Here is a 12,614-nt window from a genome sequence, read left to right as displayed (position 1 = left end):
CACTCTTTGATATTTCTAGCTTCCCTATATGCACGAGAGTCTGGTTATCTCCTTACCGCTCTTGTCAATCTCCCTTGTTGGTTTCTCTTCTCCACTCACTGCTTACTTTGAAGAAGCTGGTCCGTGGACTTGCCAGTGTAGACATAAGATCTAAGATGTTTTTCATACCTAAACTCTTGTTCCCAGTGGTACTGCAGCCTGCATGTTCACAAGGAGCAATCTGGAGGGCATAGGTGCAGACTCAGAGGTTCCACGCAGCTGTTGCAGAGTTGTGCATGGTCAGTATCCAGGAACTCCTTGCTGTGCTGGGGGGAAAACTCCAGGTTGTTAATAACACAAAAATTCCTCCCCACCCCTCTCATCACAAATTTTTGAAGTGTTCTCCAAGGCATGTTTATCAACATGCAGGGTCTTCAGAAACCCCAGATCAATCCTTTCCATATTCACTGGTGGCACCTCCTGTCAAAATGTCCTGTGCCCCACTCCCTGCCTCTTTTGGCCCTCTTCTATCAAAACACACTGCTGTAAATAAACCAAAAAATATTAAACCTTAAGGTGAATTTAAGTCAATGAGGTTCCTCTATAAGGATTTATATTAAGCTTCATCGTTTTGCTATGAAGTACTTCTTTTTTCTTTTTAATTTTTAGATGAGGCAACCCTTCGTCGACCTCACGGATTGCAAGGAACTTGTCAGCTTGCAATCCCTTATTTTTTTTATTGTATTTTATTTTTTACACCTACAGTACCTGATCTTCCTAGGTGGTCTCCCATTCAAGTACTAACCAGGCCTGACCCTGCTTAGCTTCCAAGATCAGATGGGATCGGGCTTGTTCAGGGTAGCATGGCCATACACAGATATGAAGTACTTTTAAGGACACTCCCATAAAAGCAAACAAATAAGGGATGTATCACTTAAAGCTGAGAGTGAGCGGATGGAGGAGGCAAATTTCACTCCTTCTGAAATCGAATTACCAGGGGACTTACCTCTACTTCTTATTCTTTTTTTTTTTTTTTTTTTCAACAATGTAGGGTAAAATCGACTTTTTCTCTGTGCATAGTTGTATAAAATTTAGTGGATAGATTTATGATACCACTTCTGCAATAGTATCGATACAGTGTAGTTCCATCACCCTTCTCCTCCAATTCCTTCCTACTATCTCTCTGTAGCCATACCCTACTCCCACCCCAAGCCCTAGCAACCAATTGCCTGTTCTTTACAACTATAGTTTTATCTTCCAGAGAATGTCATACGAACAGAATCATAAGATGTAACCTTATGCCATTATTGGCTTATGCATTACACTTATATACATTGAAAACATCATCAGAAAATGTTATATTTTTTTGTTGTGAAATCATCAAAGGATTTTCAGGGGAAAAACAATTTGTTATATTTGCCCGTGTACTTATCATTTCTGTTGCTCTTTCTTCTTTATTGAGGTTCCAACTTTCTTTACAGTACCATTTGTCTTCTTTCTAAAGAATTTCATTTAGCATTTCTTTTGGAACATGTATTCTTGGGAGGGCAGAAATTGAGATATCCTTCCTCAGAGGTTGTTTTTAATTCACTTTCATTGCTGATGAATATTTTTTGTTTGAACTTAAAATTCTGAGTTGATGGTTCTTTTCCTTTAGTACTTTCAAAATGTTGCACCACTCCTTCCAGATTTCCTGGTTTCTGATTTAAAAAACAAAACAAACAAAACAAACCTCTCATTCCAATTGTTTTCCTATAAGCAACGCACCATTTTTCTCAGGGTTTCTTTTTTTGAGATTTTCTTCTTTATCTGCAGATTTCAGCAACTCGATTATGCTATGTCTGGGTGTTCATTGATTTGGCTTTATCCTGTATGGGTTTTTCTGAGCCTCTTGAATTTGTAGGTTTGCATCCTTTGCCAGATTTAGGAAGTTTTCAGCCATTAGTTCTTCAAATATTTTTTCTTCACTGAACTCTTTCTCCTCTAGGTCTGGGACTCCAATAACAAATTTGTTATTTGTTTTGTTATTACCTCACAGGTTCCTAATGATCTATTTAATTTTTTTTCTCTGTATTGTCCAGATTGGGCAATTTCTATTAACCTATCTTCAAGTTCAGTGACTTTCCTGTGTAATCTCCATTCTACTATTGAACTGATCTAGTGAATTTTTTATTTTTATTTTATTTTATTTTATTTTATTTTATTATTTATTTATTTATTTATTTATTTATATTTTTAGGCAAGGCAACCCTTGGTTGACCTCACAGATTGCAAGGACCTTGTCAGCTTACAATTCCGTATTATTTTTTAGTTTTTATTTTTTACACCTATAGCACCTGGTCTTCCTAGTTGGTCTCCCATCCGAGTACTAACCAGGACCGACCCTGCTTAGCTTCCGAGATCAGACGGGATTGGGTTTGTTCAGGATAGCATGGCCGTGGACTGAATTTTTTATTTTAATTGTCTTATTTTTCAGTTCTAAAATTTTCATTTGATTCTTTATGTCTTCTGTTTTCTAGCTGAGACCCTCTAAATTTTCATTCACTTCAAGAGTGTTTGCCCTTATATTGGAGTATTTAAATAATACTTGCTCTTAAGTCTTTTTTTAAGGTAATTATGACACCTTTGTCATCTTGGTAATGACATCTTTTGATTGTCATTTCCCATGTGAAAGATATTCCTGATTCTTCATAGGATGAAAAATTTTGGACTGCATCTTGACTGTATCTCATCACTTTTACCATAGTAGATTTATTAAAAGTAAATCACTAGATTTAGCCCACACTCAAGGGGATGGGATGACATGAGGATATAAAAAGTGATACGTGAGGATCATTAGGGACCATCTTAGAAGTCTGCCTACCGCCTACTGGAAGAATCAAGCCAAGCACCCATCAGAAGATGAATAAATAAACAAAATGTGGTATATGCGCACAATGGAATCTTATTCAGTCCTGAAAAGAAAAGACATTTTGACACATGCTACAACACTGATGAACCTTTAAGACATTATGTTAAGTGAAATAAGCCAGTCACAAGATGAATATTACATGATTGCACCTATATGAGGTACTTAGAGTAGTCAAATACATAGAGACAGAAAGTAGAATGGTGGGGGTAGGGAATGGAGAGAAAGTATTTAATGGGCATAGAGTTTCAGCTGAGGGAGATGAAAAATTCTGGAGATAGATCGTGGTGATGGTTGCACATTAATGCCACAGAACTGTACATTTAAAAATGGTTAAAATGGTAAAATTTTGTTATATATATTTTACCACAACTAAAAAACAAACAAATAATAAGCCAGACTACTACACATGTTATGAGATTCTGGGTCTTGTTTAAAGCCTATGGAGAAAGTCAATACGTTTTTAGGAGCCACTTGACCTGAGTTCAGGCTGCAAGTTCCAATCATCCTTCTGCTGGTCTTAGTTCCAGTATCAGTTCAGTTTTAAAAGCCCTTGAAGCACTATTTGGATCTGTCCCACGTGTGCACCACCTGGTAGCCAGTCTATGCTGTGTAGGGTCAGATCCATGCACATACACCTCAGGGGTGAGCCCAGAAATTCATCATTCATCATTTCCTAAGGACTTCCCCCTCCATGGTCTGCTTGGAACTTCCCAGCTCTGCCTTTTCATTCCTCTGGCCATAAAGCTGGTGCTCTGCAGTTTACTTCCTATGACTGCTCACTTCCAGGAGCAAGCGGCGGGAGGACAGATGGAGACTAAAAAGGGGTTTCCCCACCCTCTCTGGACACAGGCTCCTGCAGTGAGGCAGGCGGCTTCCTTCCTGCAGAGTTTAGGCGCCTGCTGGTTGCTGTTGCTGCTGCTGCTACTCTGCTACAGGATTGCTTGGGTTTGAGGTGGGCATTAAAAACAAACAAACCACCAGAAAAAAAGGAAAGAATTGGAAATTTCTCCCACTCTCCCTGAACATTCACTGTTTTCTTCCCAACTACTTGACCAGAGGGTTTCTCCTAGAGGTCTCTTTGTCCAGCCCTGATGCCCACTCATGGGTTATAGGTTTCAATGAGTTCAGGCCAAGGCATCCTGAAGGGAAAACATGGCAAAGTGAGGCCATTTCAGTGGTACTTTGAATCCTGGTCTTCTTTTTCAATGCTTCTGCTACTATTTGCTTCTCAGGTAGCTGAATCATACATTCTATTCAGGTATGATAGATGGCTTCTTTGCCTACTCTTAAGACTGGCTCTGACTTTGGCATTTAATGCAAGGCTACATGCACCCACCCCCATTCCCCATTCATTCATCCATTTATTCTATTTATGTGCACTGATCACCTACTATGTGCCACAAACTGTGAGGGCTGGAGAAACAACCTATATTTCAGGTGCTTAGAACACAATTCCCATGTGGGGTACAGCTCCCTGGACTTCACCCTGGCTTTCCCTCCTCTCTGCTTATGCTCACAGTAGATCTATGAAAAGTGAGTGGGCTTTTTTGCTCTCTTCAAAAGGCAGGTCTGCATGTGAGCCTGAAACCATTCTCACATGTGAGCTCTGTGGGTGCGACTGAAAGCTTCGGAAAGAGTCAGATTTTCAAACACACAGGTTTGTGGTTTTTGAAAGAACAGAAAGCAAAAAGCATAACGTCTTGCAGGATCACTTCCTGCTGAAGGCCAATTGATGCGACATCTGAAAATAATCAAATAAGTGTCTTGTTTTCAGCCTGCAAATGACTTTGTGGAACTTTGAAAGGAAATTCTCCACTTAAGAAAAAATAAGAAAAATTGAAATTGAGATCATGAGGAAGAACAAAGATGTGGAATTATGAGAGTGCTTCGAATTGTTAATAGCACTTATATCTGTAAAAATGAATCTCTCTAAAAACCTGCAAGTGGCCTAATAATTTTAAATCACCTCACACAGCACATGCCCAAAACTCTGATAACCTCTAAATTCAATTGCCTATGACCATTTTTTGGAGTATTCCAAAAACTTGAATTTGCTACACAATGAACAGAACTCTGGATTTTAAATTATTGAAGGCTTTGATACTTTTTTCCCCTGTAAGCTCTTACATTTGGAAAGAAGTCAAGGTAAAGTCTAACCTCAGCAAATCAAAATATATCGAACTGATTTTTTAAATGTTATCAGCCGGGAAAACAGAAGTCGAACTCAACACTACGATGAAGAGAGGAAAGAAGGGCAAAGAAAAGGATGAAGGTGGCGTAAGAATCTCAAAGTCAAAGCAGAGCCTGCACCCGAAGATGAAAAACTCTGCTGGCCGAGGTAAGACAAATTAAGGCATGTTGGTGAGGCTAATGTGAGGCAAATGAAATTTAATGTCATCAAAAACCCAGGCTTAGATAAGGAGAGACTAAAGAGAAACTTCTCTCCAGCTTCAGTGGTTAAGGGGTGACTTAGAGTTTCGACAGCATTTCATTAATATACAAGTCGAGTGTTACTAATATCTCGTGTGGATGACAGACAGTTGTACTTTGTGAATTTCTGGTTTCTAATGATGCATTTGAGCTTTACTTTTTACAGCTGTCCTTGTAATAATCCTTTACTTTTTTTCTCCCTGGGGTTTAATGGTTTCTAGTTACATATCAGCATTTTAAGCAGCATGTTGCCTGTCAGGCAGCACATGGCTTCTGGTGGTTATGGCAGTTGGGTCACCACTAGTTCTCTGGAAGGACAAGTGCTCCTGCAAAGAGCACAGCAAACTCCCTGTGCTCACACGATTGGAACGTGGCAGTGCAGGATCAGGGCGCACGCTAGAAATCTAACCAAATGCCTTTTGCAAACAGCAGCTCAATGAGGATTCCTGCCATGAGGCAAAACGCTTGGAAAGTTACTCTGCGCTGGCATCACTGGGTTTGGGGTCAGCATGCTGAAATCGGGACTCATTATGATCCTACCATGCCAACTTGGTGCAATTAGCCTAACACGATAATTTCCCGAAGCCATATGTCGATCTTTAGGGGAGGGAAGGCTTCCGATGCCTGATGGCTCTGAGCTCTGACTGGCATGTCCCAGCTTCGAGCAAATTTCTGTAAATCAAGATAACACACACAGCAATCAAAGATGAGTTACGACAGCCAGACTGGATGGAAGCAGGAGACTTAGAGCAGGGCCGTATACTTGTTGACTGTTGTAGCCAGTTGGTTTTCTCTTTTATCTATCTATCTATCTATCTATCTATCTATCTATCTATCTATCTATCTATCTATCTATCTATCTATCTATATTTATTTATATTTATTTATTTGCTTACTTACTTATTTTTTTGCCAAAAAGTTTTCAGAGAAAGGTCAAGGGAGCACCAGTGTGTGCAAGGCTGTCCCTGCCCCTGCCTCCAAAATAAAATCAATGGAAGGACCTAGAACACAATAAGTTATGTTCCAGGGCTGCGTGGCCTCTATTCCCATTGGAGACCTATCAATGTGAACTAGCACTGTTGGGAAATCTCTTCAGCTAGCTCTGTTAATCAATACCTCTGTTCATTATACCTCTCTGATGAATATGGGTAATGATTGGGTACCCAAGAGTCAGGTGACTAAAAATAACTGCACCTTACTGAGGATCAATAGATTCCCCCCCAGTGTTACTCCAGGCAATTCAATATTCTCAGCTGCTTCTCCCGAGCATTGGCCAATGGGATCCTCTCTGGTCTTCACTGATAGATCGGCTTCGTCCTCAGAGCAGCTTTATTAAATTAGTAGCACTTAATCTACTGTCATACTGTCAACTGACACGGTGCGAATTAGCACTCGGCAAGTCTTCCAGTGACTCAGGAGAGCCACTGGCCGCAACCTAGGCAGCTTTGATTAGCTTTGTGCCAGGAGCTGTCTTCATGGGTGCCTCTTTGCTGAACAGGAGGATTCCCACCATTGAATAACATTTGAAATAATCTTTTTAAGAAGAAGGAACTGTTTGAGGGAGAATTGTTGCCGATTACAGACCTGTTATGACAGATGAAAAGATCATAATTATGCGTGGGTTCCCTCCAGGAGTGTGTTAACACATCTGTGACACTTCATCACCACATCCCTCAACAGAAGTAGACTTCTTCAAAGTTGCTTAACCTTTTATTTTTTTCCCCCTCACCCCAAAACCTGTCTATGGGTGCTCAAAGGAAACCAAGGCAACCCCGTCAAGGTTGGCACCCCTCTTGCCTTGGGAGAGGTCCTCAGTCAGTGGCATCTGAAGGTGGCTGGACCGCTTTGTGCTGTGGGCCAGGTGACAGCAGAACAGGTACAAGCAGTCTGCCTGGCTCCCTGCCGGCCAGAGGCCCAGGCCCAGGGAGCTGCTGTAGAGTCTGGGTGCTCATTTCCCTAGTTACCAGCCAGGGGGAATCGGAGAAGTAGTGAGACAAACCAGGGAGATGGACAAATCTGGCTTGATCAGGGATGAACTGAAAATACTAAATTAGAAGAGAGACTCCTTGCAGTCTGAGTTAGCCTGATTTCCAGCTAGGATTGGTTTAAGAGGCTGGGGTAATATTAAACATTGCCGAGTCCAAAGCACTTTCTTTATACTTTCCCCCACTGTTGCTCAAGCAGTATGACAGGAGGAGGAGACGCTGCCGATTATGACAACTTTCCACCTGCTAGTTTTATTTCTAGAATATAAAAAGCACAATCTGCAGAAAACCACTGCCAAGAGAATATAAACCGAAACACAGCATTTAGTCTGAAAAAAAAAACATATATAGTCATCATCCTGTTGGCTGCTGTCCACAAATTTCCCAGAGTTGGGGAGGAAAGAAAATCTATTTACAGAAAGCTGAGGTGCAAAGATTCCTAAGTTCTTCTTTTGGTCTTCCTTGCCTTAAAGGAGCAAAAGCTTTGGGAGAAAGGAACTCCAGAGAGACACAGAAAAGAAATCCTCACAGGGGTAGTAGCTTTGGTGAGGGGAGACTCAGGTCAGTGTTTGCCAGGTTTTATTGGGACTCGCTGGGATCTCTGTAGCTCTGACTCAGCTTTGTCATCTGAGCCAAAGACAAGTTTGATCTTCCTAAGAAGTGTATTAAATAAACCAGGATTCAGTCCAAATAGGGGATCGACTCTGAGTTATTCAGCAAGTATACTTAAATAGGGTGCATTATGATGGGAGCTGACATGTCACTGGGTGTATTTTGGAAAGGTCTGCTGGAGTTTGTTGAGGTTTCTTCAAATCAAAAAGATAAGAAGAGATCAGTGACTGATAAATCTTTAATATAAAAATTGTACAAGAATTTTGATACAAATTACAAGAGGTATTTGGACAAAATATGAATAAAATTCCATTTACATCCCCAAACCCTTATGCATTTTATGCAAAAGACATACTGTAGGACAGTTTATAGTACAGAAATACAACAAAGGAAATAGCAAATAAAATTTTAATTCCCTTAGACTACTAATAAAAACAAACCAAAAGCAAAACAGAACAAAAACAAAAAACCTTGTTCAAGGTACATACAGTATTTATGAAGCTACCAACATCACGATAATGAGATCAGGGTAATGCAAGCTGTCCCCATCCCTCGGTGCAGCTACCTTTTGTAGTACAGACTTTGGTTCTGCACGGGCTTAGCAGAAGAGACTGGTTTGATGCAGATGAGAACACCACAAACACAAAAGCAGAAACCCCCAGACTCTGGGGGAGGGAGAGGACATATCTTGGTGAAAATTCCTTTTCCTCAAGATATTTTGATTCCCTTTGGCCACTTTTGTGGTCAAATATGCAGGTTGCATGAAGCTTTTGTTATTGAGACACACTAGTGGGTTTGGGGTGGAGAAGAAAGGTGTGTTCTCCCAGCTACGTGAGGGACCTTGCAGTTCTAAGAAGGACTTGTCCATGAGCAGCAGTAGAGAACAGAGTGCTCTTTTCCCCAAAGCCCCAGCTTACGTCCATCTTTGAGGAAAGGCCCAGGTGGCCTCAGACCAAAGTCCACTCCTGGTTTCTCCACCTTCCTTCCCCTCTGACCTCCATGTACCCACATTTCTCTCTCCTGCACTTTTCATACTGGCACTGGTAGGAAAATGGTAAGATTTCTCCGCAGGGCAGCTGAACCAAAGTTTGCACAGGAAAGCAAGTGCACCATATATTATAAATCTGCGATAGTCATATCAGGTTAATATATAATACTAGAACATCTCATTCACTTAATTCACGTTATGTAAACCCTGGACAGGGTAGAACACACAAATGTTTCCAAAACGATCAAAATCAGGATGAAGGAGTGTTCTACCTTCTTGCTTCAGAAAAGATGTTTTTAAGGGGGTGGGTGAAATCACAAGAAGAGCAAAGGGTGGGAGTGAAAAGATGATGAAGTCAGGGAAGAATAAGATAGGCAATGAGAGGAATGAATTACTCTGTACAGAGACATGCAAAAATGCTCCAAATTGACTACTAGATGAAAAAAAAAATCAACCTTGGTTTATACATCTTAAGTGAACCTATTAACTCAGCACATTGTCTGGAAGTTCAAGAGCATCATACCTCATGGATCAATGCTTCTTGCGGCTACAGTACTGGTTCACGGGTGGGCGGGAGATGCTTTGTCTCCTAGCATGGAAAAGGCAGGCAGCGAGGCTCCCACAGAAACAGTGCTGGGTCAGTTCACCTTGCAGGGGGACTACCAAGAGGCCTGGGGTTTCCTCCCTCTCTTTTGGAAAACATTTCTAGGACCAGATGCGTGGAACTCTCTCATCCCTCCAGGGTCTCCCCAGGGGCACCTCTCAATCCTTGGATTCCATAAGAGAAGTGGGCAGAGCCAGTTAATAATGGATTGATTTGCCATCTTAGTTGTGCATTATTTCAACAGCGCATTTGGCAACAGGAAGCCTTATAAAGTCTTGGTATAGCACTTAGATACTCTCTCTTCAAGAAATATATTTTTATACTATCTACTTCTCTCCGTTTTTGTTAAAATACCCTTTTCTGCTCTTCCTTGTCTTCAAAGATTCTTTAAAAAAAAAATGAAGCTAAAAAAAGCATTAAAAAAATTCAAAAAGTCCTTAAGCACCCCTGTTATTCACAGGGGAAAATGCTAATATAAGTTAGCAGAATCTGTGCAATTTTGGCAACTGAGCTTTTAATTAAAGATTCTAATAGGATGTTTGAGAAATGATTTTAATATATACAAACTGGAGGAACGTAAAAAACATCAAGTCAACTGCTTTTCCTCTGACCCCAAGAATCCTTGCTCAAAGTGCTTTTCTTCCCAGTGCTCAGACTGGTTAGTGAAATTATTTAGCACAGGTTTGTCAGATTAGACCCGTTAAGTTGTCTATCTTCAAACTGCTGCTTTTCCCTCTTCCCACACGTTCACACCAAAGATGACACCTGCGTGTGTCTTATTTGGTTGACAAATATATTTGAAATGTGACTGTTGTAGCAGGGGTCAACAGCTTCTGTCACACCTGCTGCCAGAGAGTTGGAAGGAAGCACAGTCCCCAAGTTCCATATGGAAGATTCACAAAGATCTTGTCCTTCCCTTATCACTAACTAGCCACTTTCAACCATCATTTAAGTAGTTCAATATACAAAAATAGTAGCCAATACCTCCAGGTTATTTGGGCTCAAGGTATTTTGGAATATAACATTTTCACCTGTTCTTCCTTGGTACCTTTTGGCCTCTTGATTTTGTAAAGCTCACTGTACTTGTACTCACGAAAATTCTCCCAAAGTGGGGAATTTTATGTATAGTGTAGTCCCTGTTTTAGTGATTAAAGTCAAAATCCCTGTGCCTTTTTTTTTCAGATTGTCAGTCCAGTTTAACAAAATGAAAGTTACTCTGTCATTTTACACTATGGATTTGAAGGTTGTCATTGAGAGATACACATATACATTTAGACCAATGGTCGAATGCCAAAGCAAAAACAAAACAAAACATACCATTTTTATGCACTAATTTATCTTCAACGTGTAAACTTTTTGAAGGGGAGGAAAAATATTTTAATGCTTTCCTTACAGAATATGGGGCAATCTAATCCTGCTTATGCCATTGACTTGTGGGGAAATTTGCAGTAATTATAGGGCCACACCCAGTACTTCCAAAATGGATGGGCATGCAATTGCAATACTTAAGTTCCAAAGACACAAAGAATTCTGTCACAGCCAGCATCTCCCTACTGACCCTTTAAGAAGTCATCTTGTTACTGTCCACTTAATAGCTGGAGAGGACATCTAGAGGCAGCCCTGGGCTTACCAAAGATGCAGTTTAGTAGGTGTGTGTATAAGCTTGTGTAGTGAGGGGTGGCATGGGGGCGGGGGGGGGATGAGTGGGAGGGATGGAGAGGGAGGGAGAGAGAGAGGCTGATTGTGAATGTGTGTACATCAGGGAACTCGGTGGGGAAGCCTAGCCCTTGTACTCAATTTCCCCTTCACAAGGGATAAACAGGCAATTACGCATCCTTTTATATTTGATGGCCAAGTGCTGAACTGGAAAGCACACTATTAGTTTGTGTCCCTTCAGGGCCAGGGCAATAAGTAGCCAGGAGAGCTGGGGCTGAAGCAAAGAGGGTGTTGTCTGCTGTTAGTGTGACAGTCTTGTCAGCAGCATTCACATTACTGGAAGGGAATAAAGTGACAAGTAAGTTATTAGAAAGATATGAGGTGAAATTGAACTGAAGCTTCTCGCTGCTCGGCCCAGGCTTTTCCTTTCCTCTTTTGTAATGGTTCACTATTTGTTACAAACTGAACCTTGTCTTGATACTCCATATAAAAAAATTTTTTTTTTTGCAGTAAAGGTCAAATAAATTTACAACACTTTAGAATAGTTTTATGACAACTATAGCACGTTGCTTCAAAAATATATATAGCATTATAATGAACAATAATGCTGATCCAATTCAGTGTATTTGTGAAAATGCTTCGTTTTTTTGTATCCCCGTCATTAGGCATTTGGATTTTTCAGCAAATGCCAAAAAGACAGTGTTGGTGTCCAGCTATTGCTGAATGACCATAAACATCATTTCGTGCAAGATGTGAGAAGAATGGGGATGATAGAAGGACACAAGGATGGATGCAGATCTGGGCAAGAGTGAGGATGAACTAACTCACTGGTCAGTTTTACAGTTGGATTTACATAATACTAATTGAACATTACCATTTACGGTGAGAAACTCTCCAACTATTGGAAATATGGAAATGAGTCTGGGACAGATAAGATGTGGCCGTAATACTAACATGAGCAAGGCTACCACACGTGGTTTAGTTTTGAGGGAAAATATGAAAATGGAGAAGTTACTTTGATGCTTCATAGGAAGGTAAATGAGCTTACATTTTGATCAAGAGAACTGTAGCCGAGAAGCATTACACTCATGGCTATGGGGACAAGCAAACGTAATGATGGAAACAGAAGAGACCCATCCTGGCTACCACTCGCCATGATTACTCAGTTTGACCACTGTCCTTTGCAATAACCTAGGTGACCCATCGTATCTTTTGCTTCCCTAAGGGACTCTGGCATCCCTTCCCAGTCCAAAAGAAGAAAAAGAAAAAAAAATTGTACAACTACCTCCTTCTTGGCTCTCCTGACCCTATGGAACGTGAGCTGTTCTAAGCAGCTGTCCTTGCCTTCTTCCCCCTTCCTCAGACTGGGGTTCGGTGGCGCACCTGGTCATGGGGAGAACCGCAGGGCACCATGTCCACGTGCTCTCATCCACTGCTAAGCAGAATTGT

General features: G+C 40.9%; 2 pseudogenes; both read right to left on the bottom strand.

The window, feature by feature from the left end:
- Nucleotides 1-735: 735 nt before the first annotated feature.
- Nucleotides 736-854, bottom strand: LOC120590938 (uncharacterized; annotated as a pseudogene).
- Nucleotides 855-2,303: 1,449 nt separating this feature from the next.
- Nucleotides 2,304-2,422, bottom strand: LOC120594559 (uncharacterized; annotated as a pseudogene).
- Between the last annotated feature and the right edge of the window lie 10,192 nt (nucleotides 2,423-12,614).

This window comes from Pteropus medius, unplaced genomic scaffold, assembly GCF_902729225.1.
Source record: "Pteropus medius unplaced genomic scaffold, Ma_sr-lr_union100, whole genome shotgun sequence".
Taxonomy (NCBI): domain Eukaryota; kingdom Metazoa; phylum Chordata; class Mammalia; order Chiroptera; family Pteropodidae; genus Pteropus; species Pteropus medius.
The sequence above is the reverse complement of the archived record's forward strand: the minus strand, read 5'-3'. Positions and strand labels throughout refer to the sequence as shown.